The sequence below is a fragment of the Ambystoma mexicanum genome, chromosome 1q (genome assembly GCF_040938575.1).
Source record: "Ambystoma mexicanum isolate Mex_15411 chromosome 1q, UKY_AmexF1_1, whole genome shotgun sequence".
Taxonomy (NCBI): Eukaryota; Metazoa; Chordata; class Amphibia; order Caudata; family Ambystomatidae; genus Ambystoma; species Ambystoma mexicanum.
In genome coordinates this window covers 859,710,008-859,734,128 of record NC_090922.1, presented here as the reverse complement: position 1 = coordinate 859,734,128, position 24,121 = coordinate 859,710,008, and the positions used below count along the sequence as shown (strand labels likewise).

Genomic DNA, 24,121 nt, shown 5'->3' with positions numbered 1-24,121 from the left:
AACACCTGATGCTCAAATGCAATCCTTCTCTAAATATTATAATGTACACTTGCAGAGTTGTTGTTTATTTCACTGAACTTCAACATCAAAAGGGAAGCTCTTATTAGTGTCGCCTGTTGTCTCCTGACCTGTGCTACCGCTCTCGGAATCATTGCCTCTGCTGCTGGATCCGGCCTCCAGCTGAAGAATCGAGTCAGCTGCGCGTTCAGCCTGGATGCAAATAGATCTGTTTTTGATCGGTCCCCTCATTTGCATTAGTGTTATAAATGCTTTCCTGTCTAGTTGTCAATCGCTGGTATCTCTTAGGTGTTTCGAATTCCCATCTGCCACTTCGTTCTGCAGACCTGGGAGATACTCTGCTGTAATGCTGATTTTTTTCTCTAGGCACATGTGCCAGAAATCTTTTGCCAGCTCTGCTAGCATTCTGGACTTCGTTCCACCCAGCCTGTTTATGTAGCATACTGCAGAGATGTTGCCAATCTTTTGTAATACGCAACCGTTCACTCTGTCTTGGGTCCAGCATCTTACTGCAAAGGACCCCACTGTTAGCTCCAGACAATTAAGGTGCAGCTTTAGTTCCTTCCCTGACCACCTGCCTCCCGTTGGCATCTCTCCACAAGGGGCCCCCAGCCCCAGTGGCTGGCATCTGATTCTATGATGAGGTCCGGGATGAGCCAGATATCGCTCTGCCATTCCATGCCTCCATGTGTCTGAACCACCACCGTAGTTCTGTCCTCGCCTCTGAGGAGGACCGTACTCTCTGTTCGTATGACAACCCTTTTCGCAGGTGCTGTATTTTCAGGTGTTGCAGAGCTCTGTAGTGTAGTTGTCCAGGGAACATCGCCTGAATGGATGATGCTAGTCTCCCTACTACCCCTGCTAGCTCTCTGAGTGATATCTCTTATCTCACTATTATTGAGCTTATCTCTTTCTTGATCACATTCACATTGTCTATTGGCAGGCTGAGCGTGGCTGTCCTCGTGTGTATCACGAAACCTAGGAACTCTATTGTCTGTACTGGCTCAAAAGCACATTTTTCTCAATTTATGAGAAAACCCAGCTCCTGCAATAGTTGGATCGTCCTCTCTGATTGTTGTACCAGTCTGATCTTGTCTTGTCGCATCAGCCAAAAATCGTCTATCTATACTATAAGTCTGATGCCTTGTTCTCTGAGGTGACTCACTACTGTCCACATTAACTTCGTAAAGGCCCAAGGTGCTGATGCTAGGCCAAATGGGAGACATTTGAATTCCCACTTCTGACCTCCCCACCAGAATTGAAGGAACCTTTAATGTCCTTTTGCAATTGGGACCATCAAGTAGACATCTTTGACTAGCCAAACTTCCCTCTGCAACACGTCCCTAAAGAGATGGATACCTTCAATCTTGAAATGTCTGTATATTATGAATGCATTCACATTTCTTAAGTTTATCACTGGTCTCTACTTCCTTTTGCCTTTTACCAAGAACATATTGCTCACCCTGTTCGAGTAGTCCGACACTGGAGCAATGGCACACTTCCTTTCTAGTTCTACTATCTCCTTGCTTAATAACTTTTTGTCCTCTCCGTTGAACCTTATGGGCCTCGGGTATTCTACTTGTACTGGTTCTTGCCAGAATTCTATGTGGAAACCCTGTACTGTTTGTGCGACCCATGAATCTCCTGATAACTCTCTCCACCATTCTAAGAACTTTGTTGTTCTCCTCCCTATCACTGGAGTCCCTGCATCTACTTGTTGAGTATGTAAAGCTGTGACCAGCCTCACCTGTGTTTGCCTGTTGGCCTCTGCTATTTCCTCTCCAGCCTCTGCCCCTATCCCTTCCTCTCGATTGAAAGAAGGGGTTGGGTCTGCCCTCTTCCTGATTTCTCCAGTCATTTCTGGTATTGTAGTTGGGCCTGTATGAGGAAAAATGGCTGGCTGAGTGGTTCCTTCCTCTGCCAGACCTTCCGAAAACCTTTTGTCCAAAGACTCTTTTTAATGATGCCTGTGCCATGTCTATCGCAGTGTAAGTATTTGCACACTTCGCCATCTCCTTGATAAACGCATCCACAAACAGTTTTCCTTTACTGCTGGATGTTGAGTCTGCTGTAGCAGAGTTCGCTCATTTTTGGGTCTATTTTGACGAGGATGGACCTCCTTCTTTCAGTTGTCAGGGCGTTGTTGGCATTGCCGTGCAGACATATTGCCCTATACGCGCATCCCGCTAGTATTTCCGGGTCTACTTTTTGTTCCGGCTCTCTTGCCTCTTTCGCCATCTGCCAGATTTTCGTTAGTCGGCCTAGGAAATTAAGGAGTTTATCCTGGCATGATCTCCAGGATCTATATTCCTTTTTTTGATGTCCCTCCCGTAGCGACCCATGAAGGATCGCATCTTTTCATCAATTTTCTGGCATTTCCGTCATGCCTTCCGGCACTTGTGGCCTGGGGCATTCCGCCTGCATTTTCCTCCTGGCCTCTTTTGACAGGGTGTTATGAATTTTCTTCTTTATATAATTGTCAATCTTGGTGGGGGCTCCCACTTCGCCGACCGGGGATGGATAAGATAGTCTGGGTCAAATACCTCGCCCATCTCTTCCTCCTCACTTTGTCTTTTCCTTTTCTTGGCAGCCTGATGTTTGTTAGGAGGGCTCACAATGATATATCTTGCTCTTCTGAGCTGTCCTCGGACGTCTTGTCCCACTCCTCCTCCTCCACGTCCTCTGAATAGGACTCATCATCTGTGTATCCCTTGCATCGCCTCACCCATGACCTCACTCTTTTCTCACCACCTCTCTTCTTGCGCGGTGTGCCCGAGGGATCTGCAGCTGCGGGCCTTTCGGGCTTTCTTTCTTCCCCCTTGCCCCTCTCAGTGTCTCTCCGGGGTTTCTCCGCTCAGGGCCTCCATCCCTTGGGAGAAAGTAATAAGGTCCTCCAACAAACTACTATCTTGTGATAGTGCCCCCAAACCTGTGACCAGTACACACTGTACTGCTTGGACCTTATTGGACGCTGTTCATTGCCTGCTAGTATGCCTCATATTCTCTAGCTCCACCAAATTCTTTTGCGCTGCGCTCGAGCTGCGTGGTTATGCTAACTCATCAAACACTTTATCTTGTAAAAACAATCTCATACATTTAAATGATATAATGAAGTCAAAACACTTAACTGGTTGCTGAAGCAGCAAAGAAAGAGGAAGAACAGAGGATTGTAAAGGAAGATACTAGACTATGGATGACAGGATTGGTTGGACATATGAAAAATGGACTACACACAAAAAGGCTATTTCCCTGGAAGATGTCGTTTTAATGTGTATATGATTTGTATATGGTTTGTAACAGTTTTCAAAGCTGCTCAAGTTTAATGTAAAGAGAGAATGCATAATCCGAGCCTCCGGTCTTGACAGAATCTGTATTGTGGCATCTTGACTGGTGTAGCACTTGAGAACAAATCTCATACTTCAAACTACATCATGATTTGAATAGGGAGGAAAAACCTCTGAGATTTGTTCCTGGTTATCTATGCAAGTTTCCTATATGAAATGTTACAATTATTTTTTAGACTGTGTTTCAATGTATTTCCTATATATCAAATATTAGGACTTAGGCTCAAAATTCCTGTATCTGCTTTTTAGAATGTTTGTATCATCTATTGCTGTCTTTTACTAAACTGCAACTTTTACGAAACCTATATTTCTCTAGAGTTGTATATGATGCAACCATCCTGTTCTCTCAAATATTATGGCTTTTATATTTTATCGAGAAATCAGCTATCATTGACTTTGGTGGCTATTACATTTTTTTTTTATTGTTTTTGATATGGATGAAATGTTAATAGGATATATTGTTAAGTCTTGTATCATTGTATAATCTTATGCCTTTCTCGTGTAAGTTTCTTTTTTTTTTAAACACACATATAGCAATGAATAAAAAAGAATAGCTTGAATAAGACCAGACACACTACCTCACTCTGGAAAGGGATGCACTGGCTAACATCAAATAATCTAATTTAAAACAATATAAACTGCTTCCAAAAGCATTTCCATATCTGTGGTATCAAGTTTATTATGTCGGCAGATAAAATGTGAAGTCAGACAATATCAAACATGTTCCCAAAACCAGATCCAAATGCCAGGTGTGTGTATACAAAACAATCAGTGTGCAGGGTCTTGACTTTTATGTCGTGAACCCTCACCTAAAAGCCATACGAAGAGCTTACCAATGATTTCTTTAAAGTAGCTGCGAAAAGTAGCATTTCGAGAGAGGCCTCTCAAATGCAAACATTGTGAAACAATTATTACAAATATTACCATGTCTATTCTTTAACTTGTGGCCATCGTTATGTGAGGTGGGTTAGTTTTGGGCTTCTTTTCTGAGGACCATGCGCTTGTTGTAAACGTCAAACCTGGCAACACCGGGCACAGTGCTCTTTGGGACTGGACCCGAGTGTCGCCACAGGCAGCGCCTTAGGCCTGGACTGGACTCGACCTGACAGCGCTGGAGTTCAGATGCCCGGGTCTGGCTTGGGCTGAGAGAGGCATAGTCGTTACTGGAAGAGCCTGATTTGGAGGCGGGACGGGACCTTCGCAACCGGCAGTGACTCACGGAGTTACATATAGAGTCTGGGCTCTGGTGAGTACTAGTGGCTCTTGCATGTGGGGACTTAGAGGCGGGTAAGTCTCGGCCCTGGCTGCCAGTAGTGTACTAGGTGATCCAGGGGGGGTCCGATGCGGCAGAGTTCTGCGCTGCCCAGCCCTTTGCAGAAGTTGCGGCTCATTGCCCCGCTCCTACCTGCGGAGGAAGCGCGACTGTGAGCAGAGGTCAGCACTGCCGCGCTGGGCCCGGGCAACGGGCTATATGGCAACAACACGGGCGGAAATATTAAGGAGCGGAGTGTATTGGTTTTAATTAAAGTCATGCACGGAGGCAGAGGGCGGTAAATCTAGGCTTTTGGATCCAAGCCAGGCGCTGGAAAGTCGGTCGCGGGGGCGTGGGGAACTAAGAGTGAACTTCAATCTGGCTATGTCATGCATGCTTTTATTGATTTTGCTGCTATTTTTGTTGACGGGGGAAGGTGGGTTGTGGGTTAGCGGTGTCTCGGCTAGTTGCTCTGCCACTTATTTGGAAAGCGTGGTGCAGTCTTGCAGCCGCTTGGAGTTTGTGACCTGTCAAATAACTAAGAGATGCTTCCGCTCAGGTGTCAACCAAAGCATCATGTTCCAGAACATTTGTATGTTTCAGGCAGGGAAAGGGTCGTTTTGCCTTTTCTCCGTTTAAGCTTGGTTTGTGGTTTGGTAGGATGAGGTACACTCCCTTTATTTACGTAGTCTGCATTACTGTTTAGCTTTTAGTGGGAAGAACAAGGGTTGTGGCAATTGTATAATTATTCCTATTTTGTTAAGCACTTTTTATATTACCCCCACCCAAACTTGCGGCCTGTTTGGGGTTTAGATCTCTTGCTCTGGGTTTAGATCTCTTGTTTTTTTATTTATTTTTTTATTTACTTGTATGTAATCAAAGAAAGAATGATTTTTACAAGAAGTTGAAGGTTACAATTGGTGTATGTCACAGGGAGGGTACGCGAAGGTAAGTCTCAGAGTGTAAACTACAGAAAAGTTTTCAAAATTGCACCAAAATGTCCGTTAAACATCCATAGTCTGCAGGTCACTTTGAGTTAAACCACCGATTTTGATGAAAGCTGCTTCCAATATTTTGGCCGTAGCTGCCGCCCATCGGGGCTTCTCTTGTTCTTTCCCGTTCAGTAACCACACAGTTTCTGATTAACCCTTCCAAGTAGAACATAGTCGCCTAGTTTTATTTTCGTTTTCAGTTCGAACTTTCTTCTTATAGCTATTCTTGTGTGTTGGTGTACTCCGTTTTACAAAATGTTGTGTTAAGCTGACTTATACCGCCCACCACTGCTGTCATTTCCATGGTCTCCAGGTGCAATAAGTTAGCTGAGTCGCAGAGAGTTAAGATGATTTGCCCAGCTGGTATTGGAAAGAACCAGTATCTTCTGGTTCCAAATTGTGCAGTTTTTGCAACAATTTGATGCAGAAATATTTTGCCCATTTAGTGCCAACCCTACCACCGACATACATGTATGGGCCATTGGGAAAACATGATTGACAATGCTTTATTTGTTTAATCTGAGAACACAGTACAACATACGTTTCTGCTATTTATTTTGTTTCATGAAGACCCCTCATCGCATAGCGTTGCCCCAACTCCTAGTAAATGCTATAGGGCATCATTTGGTTGATTGTTATGTGAAAGAACTGTATATCAAAACTAAGACTTGCTATGCGTGAGCTAAGTGACAATTTAGCCTCTTTCTGTTTGTGTGTGTGTAAACAAAACACCGCAGACGGATAAATTCAATTGTGTATGCGTAACTTATTTTGTATAGCGCACCTAACAGAATCACTTCTAGGCAATGACATTTTTGCAGATAACGAAAAAAACGTAATTTCAGGTGATTTACCTAGGAACACGTGATTTGGGGAAGCCAGGATGTGGGTCAATGTTTACTGGTTCAACAATTTACACTTGGGCAGAAGGCTAAATTGTCTCTCATGCAATCTTTGTCAGCATGCCCGCACCTAGGCGAAAACTGAATGCTAGCATGCCCGCACTTAGATAGAATTGTGAATATTGGCATGTCCACACTTAGATGGAATTGCTGATGTTGGCCTGCGTTGCATCTGGATGGGACTTTGAATGTTGGCATGCCTGCAACTGGGTGAAAGTTTTAGAAGTTGTGGATATTGGCCTGTGCCGCATCTGGATGGGACTGTGAGTGTCGGCATGCCCACACCTGGAGGGAATCCTAAACATTGGCCTGCGCCACATCCAGATAGAGATGTGAGGGTCAACAGGTGCCACACTTGGATAGAGCTGTGAATGTAAGCATGCTAAAGGTCAGGTAACCCACTAACCATTATAAACTCGAACTCTGCATACTTATCTCACTCAAAAAACTCGCACAACCATCTCTCGCACAGCAAGCCGCATGCACTTCACAACACTGCAACAACACATAAGCCGGAACAACAGCACACGCGGACTGACACCGATCCAATACCCGCACCAAAGCTCAGTATCTGGTGTATACCGAGCTGAAGCTGCCAACAGAACACCACTCCTCTCACTATCCTACTCCCTCTTCACCTTACTAACCTTTCCCACCTTATCATTTGCAGATCCGCCAGAGCGCCTGGGGACCAATTCCGTTCGTGACGGTGCGCGGTACAAATACCTTTAACATTTAACATTACTCTAACGTACAAATGCGTATAGTTGCCTTTGAAGAACTAAACTAGTCCATTGTTCAATAAAGCTGTCTTGCAAAGCGCCACACCCACATGGTCAATCAACCTAACCAAATATTATTTTTTTCCACTAGAATATCGCTGGTATGATTGTCTCTGAAAGGAGTGAGCACAACTGAGAATGTATAGCTACAAAATGCAATTTTGCAAGCTTTGTGGATTAAAAATGCATTTGTTTTCTCCATACAGTAGTTTCAAATCCATGAAAGGGGAAACACAGTGAACAACTATTTTGCTAGATTGCCAAACTTGATAAAATAGATATTGCAAATAAAAATTGAGGTGTTTAAAATATGTCATTAGTAAAAACAATACCATGTATGCAAAGAGCCTGCATTCAGATAATATGGCTGCAGATTTAGTCAAATTGGTGCTTTCCCGCTTTGCATGATTGCAGCTTCACACCATTGCACAGGGGTGTGGGAGGCACGGAGCCTGCCTCAAAGCAGGTGGTCATAGGATGGGTGCCAGGCAGCTGGGGAACATCCACAAATAAATGCTTATGCTAGCAGCAAGACAATGCGAGAATATCGGGGCACTGAAGAAAAGCTAAATGAGAGATGCTTAAAATCTAGGACTGATGTCGTTTTTCATCAGATCATCTTGTTGTTTCTTGGAGTATTTCTGGGACTTTTCCTATTTAAAGTCAAGGCCATATGTTTTTGAAGTGCTACGATGAGGCAGTGATGCTCAGTTAATGTTGAAATTGCATAGCACCTTGTATTGGAGCATGGATAGGGAGTCAAGACACCCTAGCACAACATTTTCTTGCTTTGAGAAACACCTGCGTTGTGACTTGTCCCGAACCAAAATATGTTCCATTTTTATTCCAGCAATTGTGTTACCGTCTCCATTATCAGAAAAACTGTGAAAGGAGTCGAAATAAAGTGTGAGAGAAACTGTCCATTTGCAAATACTAACTTGTTCATGTCCTTGATTTTGAGAAATATTTCACAATGTTTAATAGGTAAACTTTTGAGGATTGATTTATCATGGCAGATTTTAAGCTATTTCTCCTTCCTCGGATACATGACTTCCCAGAAAACAACAAAAAGGTTTGCGCCTCTCACTGTAAGAGGAACACAAATGTGGGATTTGAAACACACTGCTTATAGGAACATGTCCTCCTGTGGTAGACTGCCCACATTATGCAGTTCTTAAAAAAAACATGCATTTTCCGCAACCCGTTTCATTTCTCTTCAGAGGAAATGTGAAATGTTTGCTAGACATGTGAATATCTTTGAAGCTGCCCTATGTGTTGCTGCAAAACCAAGTAGTACTGTTTGCTGGCTGAGTGGCAACTCGTCTTGTGGAAGCTCGCGCTGTTTTGGTACTGTACAGCAGGTCACACCTGAGCGAGATCACGATCCTACATATTGTTAGCATAGTATGCATCACACTTTACAAACACAAGATAATGGTCAAACAATTTCTTAACGAGTTTCATCCTGAATTCTCATATCGCTTGTAAACCACACCAATCACAACTGTTCCTACCGTTTTTAAAAAGGCTGCAACTGGTCATCATTCAGCCCTGCAGGGTGGCAGTCTGTGGATAAAGTTTGCTGCTAACATAGAAAAACATAGATGCAATTGATGCAAACTTACTAAAAGTAAAGTTATTGTCCTTCTAAATATTAAATGCATTATTGCTACGACTTAGTATTTTGGACCCTTGTCTTTGCCAAAGTGTTATCGGTTAGGAGCTTTAGTTTGCCTGATGCAGTAGGCACGATTTGTCCGTGAGCATGTGCTTCCTGTTTGATGTGAAGTCATTTTGCCCAGGGAACTGCAGCGATTATTGCTACCTTTTTGTTTATTATAGACCTTGAGAACATTGATATTGATATTTTGTTTGTATCGCGCTCATACACGTGTTTCAGAGCGCGACGAGGCAAGGGAGGGGAACAAGGGAGAACAAAGCAACAATCTTACATCTTACAGGCGCAGTGACATTCAGAACATGCAAGTGCAGGGTAGAGGGAATGGGTAAAGTGCTGGGGGGGGGGGGGCGGAAGTAGGAATAGAAGCAACAACAAAATGTTAGTGCAGCCAGCAAGTGGCAAGTGCTAGGTTAAAGGTACTGAGCGGGGGTGTCTGATAAGTGCAGGGAAAGGGGGGGGCAGTAGGGTTACAGATACAGACCCAAGTGCAAGGGTTACCAGGAGGCAGTGCTGGTGCGTGGCAGGGTGGGTAAGTACCAGGGCCCGACATCATACATATGAATTCGTGCATTCAACCTACACATCATAAGTAGTCTTGTTTTACAAATCCTTTAGAGGACATTGTGTATTGTAACCAGCATTTTAAAGCTGTGAAAATGATCAAACTACTAAAATTTAAAATCGATGTAGGGGCTCAATGAATGTGTTCTCACAAGATCAATGTATTGGTCTATGTGCAAAGACCAGTATCTGTGAGTTGCAGTTGGGAGTACAGTAATCGCACAGACCCAACAGTACCAACCCGTGGAAAAATGTTCCAATACAGTACTAAATTTCTCTGGAGTTCTTTGAATGCCATCACATCACTATTACTCTGGTAGTTGCTCTTAGAATTGCTAACAATGGAATAGTGGCTGTTTTATTTACGTACATTTTTTAATTTTTTTTTTAAATAAGCAATATGGACGGGCATCCACAGCAACCAGTCCCTAACAACGCACAGGAATCACTTTCACCTGTCCAGTAACATGCCAGTAGTGTTGTGGCGATAGTAAAATATCAACACAAACTATTAGTCCGACATGTTTTAACAACTTCCTTTTCAGCATTAGCATCATCTACCAAAAGACCGGTTTCCTAGCCTCGTCAGGCTTCACATTATAAACTTATTCCTTACCCACCTTTCACTAATCGGCAGCTACCTTTTGTAACTCTGAACAGTGGCAGTTGGTGTGTTTGTGTATTGGATTGGTGGTAAATACATCCCACGTATATGCCGGAGCGATCGAGCGTAGCATAGCAAGGGAGCCCGGCCAAGTGGAGTAGTTGACAATTGGTTATGTAGGGTAACTCGAATCCAATAATGCAAAAGTCAGTGCACTGGAGCATTTCCCAACGTGTTTTCATGATGCCTTTGCCCACAGTATATGCCAGTATAAAAACATTGTCTCCCTGGCTGTGCCCACACATTTCCATGCTGTCTGCATCAATATATGCCAGTATTCCTTTACAACAACATACTCGTGTTTTCCTTGTGCAAAATGCCAGTAACAACAGTATAAGAAAACATGTCCACACTGGCTGGGACAATCTATGCCAGCATCCCTACGTAAGAACGTACTCCTGTTGGCTTTTCTGTCATGTCACAATAATAAAAAGTTCCCAAAATGGCTGCACAATATCGGCTAGTCTAGATAAGTAAAAACATTTAACATGCTTACTTTATCATAGGAGCCCAGAAATAAATGTCATGCCAAAGTAAAAAATTGCTAGACTGATAACCCCAAAATGCCAGTCTGGCCCTGTAATAGAATGCATCCTCCTTTTTTGTACATAGTTTTTTTTTTTTTTTGTTTTTACTGGTCATCTATGTATGATGGGTGCCCAGTAAGAAAATAAGAAAAGAAATGTCTTCGTTACCGCGCTAAGTGGGCTAATTTGCATGCACACAGTGCTTTGCTCGTATGGCTCTAATCAGGATGCACATTTCCAGTGGTGTCTGCTGGGTGGGGCTGTGGCACATGTGACTTCGTGCAAATGACTTTTTCTTGTATCATATTTCAGGTGGAAGGTTTTTTATCCCAAGCCTTTTTACACTTACCACAACTTTGCTGGTGTGAATTGATGTATACTTGGATATATAGCACCTCTATGTAAGATTTTATATAACAATCTCTTTTCTTAGGATGTGATTTGGGGGATAGTATGTGCAAAACCCTGTACAAATTCCCCTCAGCCCCTCCTTCTAAAATTCCGTGTGCGTCAGACCACAGTGGATCGAGAAATGTTGCAGACGTTTTATTCTCACATTGAAATCCTGATGCTGTCCTAATGAGTAGATATTGTTAATGAATACTGTGGGGATATTTATTTTTTACAGCCCTCTGCCCTCTGGCGAGGGATGTGAAACCATCTATTCTAAGGGTGGCCTAGTTTCCAACCACTGGATAGGCCAAACTCTCTTTATTCGTAGTTTTAGTTGAGCAGTCAAGCCCTTCACTAAAGTGTGTGGAGAGGTACAGTTGGTCCCAAATAGACCTCCCCAGACAATACACTGCACCTGAAGTGAAAAATGTGTACTCTTTACTATAGGAAACGCCAGCAAAGTTATGGTGGGTCTAAAAAGGCTTGGAAAAACTCCTTTCATCTGAAAGTAGAATAACCTGTTTGTGCCAGATCACATATGCCACATCTCCGGAAGATCGCCTCCAGTCCAGAGCCACATCAGCGAGTCGTTGTATATATGCACATTAACCTAAACGCAAGCCTTTTCCTCCCGAAAATTGCCTGACTTACAGTGCAGCGCTACCTTATACATGGATTTATCCACCCAAGACCGACATTTTTCAAGGCTGCAGACAACTGTATACCTTGTTTTACCCTTATTATTGATCATCAGTGCAGTATAGCCTTGACAGCCTTGTGGCCGGAGCATTGGAGCATGTTTAGAAAATACCAGCAAAGTTATGGTGGGTTTATAAAGGCTTGAAAAAACCCTTCCACCTTAAATGTGAAAGTAGAATAAGTAATTTGAGTCAAGTTACATATACACATAAAATACATAGCTCAAATAAGTTCTTGGGGTGTAATGCACTACAGGTGTGTGTGTGTTTTTAAAGGGCCTATAAATAACCGTCCCATTCCTATAGCTAAACGTAGGACCTCTACCTGGTGTTATACTATACTTGTTGTGTTCGAATGTTATGGGGTGGGAAGAAAAGGGGATACCTAGACACAAGCAACACATCTCCATCTCCACAATGTCGGTATATGATTAGCCTTCACAGCCTCTAGTATACTGTAAAAAACGGGTTACTAACAGGCACACCATATGTTTAGGTATGCATCTAAAGGAAGTGAATGAGTTAACGCTTTTGAACCCCTTACTCCATAGGGCAGTGGTATTCAAACGTTTTTATAAAGAGCCTTCCCCCACCCGAGTAAAAATATTGTTTCACCCACCCTCAATAGGCTATATCTGCTTATGTTTTCTATTATATGCTTTTAGAGGCATATAAAGAAGCCGCCAATCCAAGGTGATATCAGAGTAGACCCCCTTGAAGCGCTCCAAGCCCAGGTTCGAGATTCCGCTGACTAGAAAAGAAAGTAAGCAGAGCATAATTTGATAATTTGTGCCAATGCAAGTCTTTTGCAAACCGTGGTAGAAAGGGGGCTGCTACACCATATATATTCCAGAACTCGGGGAACCCCTGAAAAAGATTCCAAAGTATATTTCATCACTCTGGGACATGTACTCCTGGTGCCAGTCACTCAGAATTTGGCTCGGAAGAGGTGGGTGATCACAGGCCTGGTTACATGGCCCTAGTTAACCGAGGCATAGAAAAGGAAGTCTAATAAATGTAATCGGGATGAAGACCTATCGACCAGAAGTAGAATCGGCGACTAGGAAGGCACCAAGAGGACCTTTGAACATGAAAAAGGAGATCCAGACTGCCCAGGAAGCAAAATGGGGAAGCCAGCAAAGAATGACCCTGGCATAGAAGTTATGTTTGGAGGGTGACACAGGACGAGCCCACACAGAGTGACCCAACACTCTTATGGGCAAAAGCCCTCCCAACTCCAGGCACTTAGTCCACGTGGAATTTGCTGCAAAGCAACACTGCAGTTACCCAGGATCGATCCCAGCACGTTGACAGTCAGTCCAGCTAGCAAGGAGACTGGATGGATTACCTCCAGAAGACAAACGACCCATGGCACAGCCAGTTAGGTCAGACCTCATCTGAGGAATGAACATGGTCTTGCCTATATCCTCAAATGCACACATATGGGCTGGCTAACACACCAGGCTGACACACATAGGCTTTGGTGGCCAGCCAATTGGGCCGACCTGAAATACAGACACACACTCGGGTCCCCTACACTGGATGTGTACTGGGGGTCTAGGGCAGGAAACTAGCCTAGGGTTGTTTAAACCAAATTAAAAGCAGGAGGACTTGGCTCAGGTTCAGTCACATTTTGCACAGCAACCATTTTGAGCCTTTCTTGTGGTCCACACAGGCAAAGGAATGGCCAGAAACACAATGGCTGAGAACGGGGCTTGGTGCATTAGTACCCCAATGGCTCCTATATTGGTACATTGGGCTACTACTGCAGTATAACCGGCTACACATTGGTGAAGCCAAAACTAAACTTCAGCTTCCTGCTACCTTTTTTCACAACACAGGTCTATATTGGTTGATATAGTCGCCCTAGTGCCCTGAACCCATAGGGGCTAGCGTAGGATAGCACATCAGAAAGAATTGCAGTGGCAGTGGGCTTCAGTGTGAGTCCCGCTGATGACAGAAACAAGGTCAATGAGCCAAGAAAACCAAATGGAAAAAGCAAAAGGTTTAGGGGTCCCATAAAATGTGACAGCTGAATCCCCAAATTTTGAATTCTACCCCAACCGTCACAAACATTTTAATATTGGTTTGAACGTTGTAAAACCTGACATTTTATTTATTGGGTTTTCATAATGTGCTTGCCTATACAGCACAGGGCGTTTCAAGGCACATCAAGACAAGGGACAGGTAGGAAGGGGGAGAAAAAAAATAGAATAATAACGTTCCTGCTAGGTCTTGAGACATTCGGATCGTGCAAGTGCAGTAAAAGAATGCAGGGAGGAAGGGAGGTGAAGGGTGGAGCGCACAGGGAAGAAGACAGGCCGTAATGTTCCTACTAGGCTGTGAGACAATTTGGAGAGTGTAAGTGCAGTAACAGAAATGGTGGGAGAGGTGGGTAGGAGGATAAACCTCAAGCCAAGTGTGCATTGGATGCTAAGGGATTGAAGCATAGACCCCTTTAATGACAGACATATTTTTCAAATCTGAAGGTCTGTGGTCATTCTTGTGTTCCCAATATCTGCCAGAATGTCATCAAAGTTTCCCCTGTCTGAGATCCACTTGTGGAATTTCTGGGTGTGAGGTGCGTGAGTCCTGGTCACCAGTCCTTTGCACGTTATGGAGGTGTTAGTGGTGATTAAGATGAGATGTGGTCCTTTCCATCTAGGTTGCATGGCTGCATGGGAATGGTCCTTCACACAGACCAGGTTGCTTTCTTGGATGTCGTGTTTCTTTCCTTTGGGGGCTTCAATCAACCCTTCCTGATCCTGTGAATGGATGGATCTGAGACAAGCAGTCTGCACTAAATCGTCTTGCAGAGCCAAACTGGTAGGGTTGAACTAGAGCGGTTCAGCAGAGGGCTGGTACATTGGCCCGGGCCAAAAAGTATTTCATAGGGGTACAAGGCAAAAGTACTGTAGACACACTCCCCACCCCCCAACCTCCTCCCCTACGCCCTGTCTACATCTGGCGTCTGGTCATGACAACTGTGGTTGGTCACACATTTTAGACGATTTCAGTTTCAAATCCCCTTTGATTGGGTATATGAGGAACATGCAGGTTCTGACCAATCCCTAGATATATACTATGTCAGTAATACCTCCATGGCAAAATGCATCCTATTTTTACTTCTGTCTCATACTGGGTACTTGCGACCAGAGGGTTTCCCAGTGACCAGATAAATACAAAATTTCACAAATAAAAAAAGAAAAAAAAAGAGAAGAGGACATGGCAATGGAACAGATTGTATCACATCTTTTGCTACAAAATAAAGGTTTTATTTTTCTAATGAGTAAAAGATCAGATATTTCTCCAATAGTTAAATGGAGATTATTCCATAGTCTGGCACCCAGCACAGTGCTTGACCCACCAAAAGATTTAGTTCTCTGAACTGGTCAATTTGTTTACTTCAGGTTACTGGAGCAAGGGTCTCGACGGCTCATTCTGACAAATGTTTTCTTTTTTAAATGTTTTGGCGCTCAGCCATTTAGAGTCTTATGAATCAGTGCCAGGAGTTTCAACACAATCCTGGCACTTATAGGGAGCCAGTGATTTTACCTCAGCAATGGGGAAATGTAAATGTGATCCTGTTTAAAACTGTTGGAAAGTGTGTGAGCCGCAAAATTCTGATGCATCTGAAGTCGTTGGATTGCTTGTTTCATGGAGCCAAGGTACAGACTGGTCAAATAATCAATCTTTGACCCAACGATGGCTCCTGCTAAGGAGGCATAGGCCCTGATTCACAGAGCATTTTCCAATGGGGTTTTGCCATTATAAAACACTTCTGTGAATTAGGCCCAGGGTGTTTTTCTGCCAGTAAGGCTATTAGTTCTATGAGAACCATTAATTGATAGTAGAACTGATCATATCCCTGATTTGGCTAGTAACAGACAAGGCTGCATTCAGAGTCGTGCTAAGTGATTCTGCTTTGACCGAGATCTTTCTCGAACAACTGGATAGAGATATTTCCATGGGAAAACAAGGACCGAATTTGAGATTGGATAAGCTGGAGCTAAAAACGTCTCCTCTGTATCCAGCATTAACCAGTGACCAGGAGCTACCTCTTGAAACCAGAAGCTAGTCAGATAGCGTTCTGCAAATCTAACTTCCAACTAAGATGCAAACTTCTCATTGCATCCCTTATTTATGACCCATTATTTTTTCAATGACTACTTGTGCCCTAATGTGTATTCATAGTTTGTTCCAAATAAACTGTTAAATTCATATAGGTGTGTTTGTTCAGAATCAGTTGGCCTGGGGAGCCGAGTGACTCCTGGTAACTGTTGGTGTCAAGCTTCTAAGCTGCAAGTGGTAGCTAAATAGCTCCCAGTTCCCCTCTATTTCGAACCTTGGCGAAAGGAATTCCTTTCTATCTCATTAATGTGGGGGATCGAGAGGAGCTCAGTTTCCGTCTTGGTATAATCCAATCATCCATCTATTGGTTTTCTGGAAGCTGCATTGTATAAAACTAAAGAAGGAAAGGGGTTTTTTCCAGTCTTGCTGCGCCGACACAAAATGATACTACAAACTGCTACAGTTGCAGGTTTATTGTGGTTTGAAAACAGCCTGACACGTGTTTCGAGCGATTCTTGCTCTTCATCTGAGGCTGATGGGTTTATACATAATACATTTAAACAGAAAAAAATCAAACGTGCAAACAATTATGTATCATTGCGAAATTGATTGAAAAAAACATAAAATGCATGGAAGTGGGGGAGAAAACAAGAGGAGTTGGCATACCAACACAACCCCGTACCCAATATATACGTTTAAACATTTTATACACGGAAATGCATGGAGGGGCAGGACGACAAAAAACAAACAATTGTTTGGAAATATCCATGCAATAATAAAGAAAGAACCATAACAACAATAGTCGAAAAAGTCCAATTAAACAAATAAAAATTGGGGGGGGTGGGTAAATTAAATAAAAATTCTTTTATACCATACCATTCTATTTTGATTGCAATTGTTGATGATACATACGTGATTGTAATTGACGGTTGGGATTGAAAAGATTTATAGGCCGTGAATAGAGAAAAGGAAAAAGAGGAGAAAAGGAACAGAGCAAAGCTATTAAAGCATTGTTAACACAGGGTTTTGAGGTATGGAATGACCAATTGGCTGAAATAGGCAGCGCTAAAAAATACCTTTAAGTTGTTTAGACAAAGCTTTGGCTTGCAAGTGTTATTTCTGTTAGAATACAATGAGAAATAGGAAGATTGGCATATTTACATGCTTGCTATACTTAAAGTAAAAGTAGTGTCCCAGTGTTGACTATCAATTCTAACATACCTTATTAATTCTATAGCTTCGCTGTTGCGGAAATCTCTTCAGTAAAGAGTTTGGACTGCACAATTTCAATGAAGGAACATCCATTGGGGAATCCCAGTAAGGAGTGGGTAGAAGGAGAGCAAAAGAGAAAAGGGATAAAAGAGTACGAATTAGAAAGCTTTTCACGCGGCACGTGCCTTCAAACATGCCTCTGGTGCTTAATTGACTAAGTGCGCTCATTCCATTGTGACTGTAGACTTAGGGACTGTATGCAATTAACTCACCCTGGTGGTCTAGTATGACGGAACGGAACGAGCCCCTCTCGCGCGTCCGCTCCTGGTGACGCTTGATATTTTGTACGAACTCAATGGGAGGAGCCTAAGCGCCGGCAGCGTCCACGGGCGGACTCACCATCTTGAAGCGGTGTTATTGCTGCCGGCGAGTAAAGGGAATGCCCCGGACATAAGACATTTCCCAGTTACTGATTAAACTGTGAGCATTGGGCGCAAGGCAAAGGACTAGTAAGAATACACAGTCTGATAATTGCAATTGTTGCGAAGATTTCTTAGAATTGTCGGCCTAATTATATAAATAGGAAGGAATACACATAATAGTGTGAAAAGGATAATCTAACTATTTTGAACGGTCCAATTGAAAAGAAATGTATATATTGGACTAGAGGCAAAGTGTCGGGTCCACGCCAGAGTGGCTGAACAATAGAAATGAAAGTTATAGAAAAAGACAGTTGGTCCAAGCAATGCATCTCTGATTAAATGTTTAAACACACAATGCTCTGTTCCATATACGCCTGAGAAATATGGCAGGATAATCTGAATGTACATTTCTTGGATTGCTAAGGGTGTTAGCACAAATTGCATTGTGGATTACGGATATACATGTAAAAGAGAACAAGTATAAAAATAAAGGAACAATGAAATTATTACATGTTTTCCAGTTCTAAAGACCTCCAAAGGTAAATTGTAAATGTGGAACCAATTTAGAGAAAAGAGTTTATAAAAAAAACTGCAAGCTCATGATCTGAGTTAAGACCAGAATAGACTGTCCTGTATTTACAAATGAGCCTCGCTTCAAGTCTACGCAGATTCAGGATCAAGTTGCCTCGCCTCTTGGGGGCAATTCTGCTTTAGCAAGCCCTACAAATCTAATGTTTTGTTTCAGATCCAATTGATGTTCTTTTTGCCAATGGCTGGCAAGCGGAAATTTAGCATCCTGACTGGCTATAGTAGATAGATGTTCTCTTATCCGCGTTTTAAGTGGTCTGATGGTGCTACCAATGTACTTTATATTGCAAACACAGATAATACAATAAACTGTTAACTTGGTATTGCAATTAATGAAAGTTTCAATCTGGTGTGTCTGTCTAGAATTAAAAACAAGGTTGGAGGTCTCCAATGCTTATGGACACATAGAAACAGTTGCTGCATTTATGAAACCTTTTAAACTGATCTTGATTTAACCAGGTTTTAGGGCGCTTTTCATTGCGCATAAAAGATGGGCTGAGTGTGTTCTTAAGGGTGACCCCTTTGCTGAATGCGATGTTGGGCGATGGGTCAATCCAATTGGAAATGTCCGTATGCAGATGCAAGAGGTGCCAGTGTTTTTTCAGAATTCTGTAAAGAATGTGACTGTCTTGGTTGTATCTGGTAATCGGGCGAATCTTATGTATTCCTGGTCTAATCGATGCGTTTTTGGGTTGGAGTAGATCCCTCCTGGCTAACCTGCTGACATTTTCCGCTGTGACTGATATCTGTTTGGTAGTATAGCCTCTTTGGGCAAATCTGTTTAGGATAAGTCTTTTTTCAGAATCATAATCATTAAGATTTGTGCAGTTGCGTCAAGCTCTAATTAGTTCTCCCTTAGGGATGTTAGTGATGACATGGTTTTTGTGACAACTGCATGAAGGATTGAATTGATTGAAGTGCTTTTGCGGAAAGTCTTGGTTATGAATCCAGAATCGGTGTTAGTGATTGAAAGGTCCAGAAAATCAATAGTGTTAGGGCTGTAAGAGCAAGTGAATTGGATGCCCTATGAGTTACTGTTCAAGTATTTGACAAATGAAAGTAATTGCTGCGAATTGCCTGACCAAAGCATGAAAACGTCGTCGATATAACGTTTCCAGAGGTAAATGTGAGGTTTGAACACATGATTAATGTAGACAAACTGCTGTTCGAAGAAATGCATAAAGATGTTAGCAAGCGCTGGGGCAAAGCTGGCCCCCATAGCTATCCCAATGAGTTGCTTGTAATAGTAGTTGTTGAGTTGTAAAGAGTTTGAAAGTTTTTGTCTACTGTTGTACTCGGAGCATCAAAAAGGTTAACTCTTTACAATATACTTAGAAAACACCAAGATGAAGTCAAGTTGCGCAAATCACGCAAATTCTCCAGAGATGACAGAGACTAATAAAGAGTAATTTCTGTTCCAGCAATTACTTTCATTTGTCAAATACTTGAACGGCAACTCATAGGGCATCCAATTCACTTGCTCTTGCAGCCCTAACACTATTGATTTTCTGGACCTTTTCAATCACGAACACCGATTCTGGATTCATAACCAAGACTTTCCGCAAAAGCACTTCAGTCAATTCAATCCTTCATGCAGTTGTCACAAAAACCATGTCATCACTAACATCCCTAAGGGAGAACTAATTAGAGCTCGACGCAACTGCACAAATCTTAATGATTATGATTCTGAAAAAAGACTTATCCTAAACAGATTTGCCCAAAGAGGCTATAATACCAAACCGATATCAGTCACAGCGGAAAATGTCAGCAGGTTAGCCAGGAGGGATCTACTCTAACCCAAAAACGCATCGATTAGACCAGGAATACATGAGATTCGCCCGATTACCAGATACAACCAAGACAGTCCCGTTCTTTACAGAATTCTGCAAAAACACTGGCACCTCTTGCATCTGGATACGGACATTTCCAATTGGATTGACCCATCGCCCAACCTCACATTCAGCAAAGGGGTCACCCTTAAGAACACACTCAGCCCATCTTTTATGCGCAATGAAAGCGCCCTAAAACCTGGTTAAATCAAGATCAGTTTAAAGGGTTTCATAAATGCAGCAACTGTTCTATGTGTCCATACGCATTGGAGACCTCCAACCTTGTTTTTAATTCTAGACAGACACACCAGATTGAAACTTTCATTAATTGCAATACCAAGTTTACAGTTTATTGTATTATCTGTGTTTGCAATATAAAGTACATTGGTAGCACCCTCAGACCACTTAAAACGCGGATAAGAGAACATCTATCTACTATAGCCAGTCAGGATGCTAAATTTCCGCTTGCCAGCCATTTGCAAAAAGAACATCAATTGGATCTGAAACAAAACATTAAATTTGTAGGGCTTGCTAAAGCAGACTTGCCCCCAAGAGGCGAGGCAACTTGATCCTGATTCTGCGTAGACTTGAAGCGAGGCTCATTTGTAAATACAGGACAGTCTATTCTGGTCTTAACTCAGATCATGAGCTTGCAGTTTTTTTATAAACTCTTTTCTCTAAATTGGTTCCACATTTACAATTTACCTTTGGAGGTCTTTAGAACTGGAAAACATGTAATAATTTCATTGTTCCTTTACTTTTATACTTGTTCTCTTTTACATGTATATCCGTAATCCACAATGCAATTCGTGCTAACACCCATAGCAATCCAAGAAATGTACATTCAGATTATCCTGCCATATTTCTCAGGCGTCTATGGAACAGAGCACTGTGTGTTGAAACATTTAATCAGAGATGCATTGCTTGGACCAAATGTCTTTTTCTATCACTTTCATTTCTATTGTTCAGCCACTCTGGCGTGGACCCGACACTTTGCCTCTAGTCCAATATATACATTTCTTTTCAATTGGACCGTTCAAAATAGTTAGATTATCCTTTTCACACTATTATGTGTATTCCTTCCTATTTATATAATTAGGCCGACAATTCTAAGAAATCTTCGCAACAATTGCAATTATCAGACTGTGTATTCTTACTAGTCCTTTGCCTTGCGCCCAATGCTCACAGTTTAATCAGTAACTGGGAAATGTCTTATATCCGGGGCATTCCCTTTACTCGCCGGCAGAAATAACACCGCTTTAAGATGGTGAGTCCGCCCGTGGACGCTGCCGGCGCTTAGGCTCCTCCCATTGAGTTCGTACAAAATATCAAGAGTCACCAGGAGCGGACGCGCGAGAGGGGCTCGTTCCGTTCCGTCATACTAGACCACCAGGGTGAGTTAATTGCATACAGTCCCTAAGTCTACAGTCACAATGGAAAGAGCGCACTTAATCAATTAAGCACCAGAGCCATGTTTGAAGGCACGCGCTGTGTGAAAAGCTTTCTAATTCGTACTCTTTTATCCCTTTTCTCTTTTGCTCTCCTTCTACCCACTCCTTACTGGGATTCCCCAATGGATGTTCCTTCATTGAAATTGCGCAGTCCAAACTCTTTACTGAAGAGATTTCCGCAACAGCGAAGCTATAGAATTAATAAGGTATGCTAGAATTGATAATGAACACTGGGACACTACTTTTACTTTAAGTATAGCAAGCATGTAAATATACCATCTTCCTATTTCTCATTGTATTCTAACAGAAATAACACTTGCAAGCCAAGGCTTCGTCTAAACAACTTTAAGGTATTTTTTAGCGCTGCCTATTTCAGCCAATTGGTCATTCCATACCTCAAAACCCTGTGTTAACAATGCTCTAATAGCTTTGCTCTGTTCCTTTTCTCTATTCACGGCCTATAAATCTTTTCAATCCCAACCGGGACCCTTCAATTGCAATCACGTATGTATCATCAACAATTGCAATCAAAATGGAATGGTATGGTATAAATGAATTTTTATTTAATTTACCCCCCCCCCAATTTTCATTTGTTTAATTGGACTTTTTCGACTATTGTTGTTATGTGTCTTTCTGTATTATTGCATGGATATTTCCAAACAATTGTTTGTTTTTTGTCGTCCTGCCCCTCCATGCATTTCCGTGTATAAAATGTTTAAACGTATATATTGGGTACAGAGTTGTGTTGGTATGCCAACTCCTCTTGTTTTCTCCCCCACTTCCATGCATTTTATGTTTTTTTCAATCAATTTCGCAATGATACATAATTGTTTGCACGTTTGATTTTTTTTCTGTTTAAATGTATTATGTATAAACCCATCAGCCTCAGATGAAGAGCAAGAATCACTCGAAACACGTGTCGGGCTGTTTTCAAACCACAATAAACCTGCAACTGTAGCAGTTTGTAGTATCATTTTGTGTCGGCGCAGAAAGACTGGAAAAACCTCCCTTCCTTGTCTCGTATTTCACAGTGGTATACCTGGGCAAGGTATCCTCAACATCCAGTCCACTGCAGCCCCCCGCTTACCTAATTTAAGGTGCAAGCGCATCGTTCTACTCTTGGTTTGTTTTGCCCACCCACTTCTCCTTGTATAAAACTAACACTATCTTGTGTGTTTCCTTTCAGGTTAAATGCTTTCTGGTTGTCATCTGCATGCTTTTGGAAATCCAAATCCACCAGTAGGCTTCGGAAGGGATATATATATATATATATAAAGTTAGAGATATATATATATTAAGTTAGAGGGAGAGATGCACAACACACGGGTCACACCACAGGACAAGGTATCGGGATGAAAACAGAGCTCCTTCATGTTCACCCTCTTGGTCCTAATAGTTTTTTGTCTTCAAACCAGCAACAGAACGAGTCTGAGACTACGGCAACCCCTTACAGGTGTTTTAATAAGACAGAATGATCCACTGTGTGAAACGCTGTTGACAAATCCAGCAGCATCAACATCCTGATATCCCCATCATGCTATCATTTTAGTATGGTGTCTTATATCTAATCAGAGCATTGCGCGGTCCAATTATTAAATCGGCTTCTAAAGGCTCTTGAAGTTGTATTTTTGCAGCCTTGCTTAAGATTTTCAACAAGAAAGGAACATTTGTGATCGGTCTATAATTGCTGAGTATTTTTTAGTCTAAAATGAGCATTTTCAAATGGGGTGTTAAAGTTTCCCCGAAGGAAGCATTGATAATGTGAGATGCTGTAATAGACGGGCACTCTTCATATCCTTCTCAATTTGCGACTGGCATGGATCACAGGGTCAATTACTAGGATTTAGATCGAGGATTATGTTTTTAGTGTCTAACAGAGTTAACTTCTTAAATACAAATGTACTAATCCAGGCTTCTACTTCCACTGAATGATGATTCATTAGCAGGCCTGGGCATGGGATGTCTTGGTACTCATAGGTTGGAATGGTGTTTGTTTAATAGACCAAAAAAAATTACATTCTTGCACCATTCAGTAAAAAGTGGTTATTACTAGTATTATGTAAAGGGTCTCTATTTTCGTCCAAGAGCCTAAACAGTGCTTTGGAGGAGTTGGCTGTAAGATCAATTTTGGCAGCAAGGCTTTTGTGTTTAGCCACTAAAGCCACCATTTTAATATTTAGAATGTTCACATTTAAGCAGAAGACCATTAGCTAGACAGGGATTGTGCCTCCTCTATGTTCCAGCCTTTTTACAGTCTTTTTTTTTTTCTATCATGGATAGCTCTTCATAAAATCACCTACACGTTTTAGTTTTGATATTTTTGTTTTTCAGGGGGGCAACGTTGTCCATGGTTTAGCTGATAGTTTGGTTGATATATATATAACAGAAGCTTACCATAACTGGTACATTTCTCTGGATTTTCGATTTTTGTGCTGAAATCATAACGTCCCTTTTTGTCAACGTGTTGTTTTTTTTTTCTCTGAATTTGTTTTTATATGTTTATATATTGTAGGGTGGCAACCACTGCCCTATAGTTAAGGTGAGTTGACATGAGCCATAGCAAATCCGAATATTCTATTGCTAATAACTTTTTGATTTGGTGGACAGTTTTGGCTGATATTTTCCAAACAAAAAGTTTGTCATGGCCGCCAAATGCGAAGGGTATTTAAGAAAGCAAAGAAACACTGTTTTCAGCCTACTCGCATTCATTTTTCCATAGAGAAAAAGTCAACAT

General features: G+C 42.1%; 1 protein-coding gene across 1 annotated transcript in view; it reads left to right on the top strand.

Moving 5' to 3' along the window:
• Positions 1–4,359: 4,359 nt before the first annotated feature.
• Positions 4,360–24,121, top strand: part of NEK7 (NIMA related kinase 7) — a 1,199,876-nt gene continuing 1,180,114 nt past the window's right edge. Inside the window, exon 1 of the mRNA XM_069641506.1 lies at positions 4,360–4,608. The gene's annotated coding sequence lies outside the window, so the exon portion shown is untranslated. The remainder of the gene's footprint in view (positions 4,609–24,121) is intronic.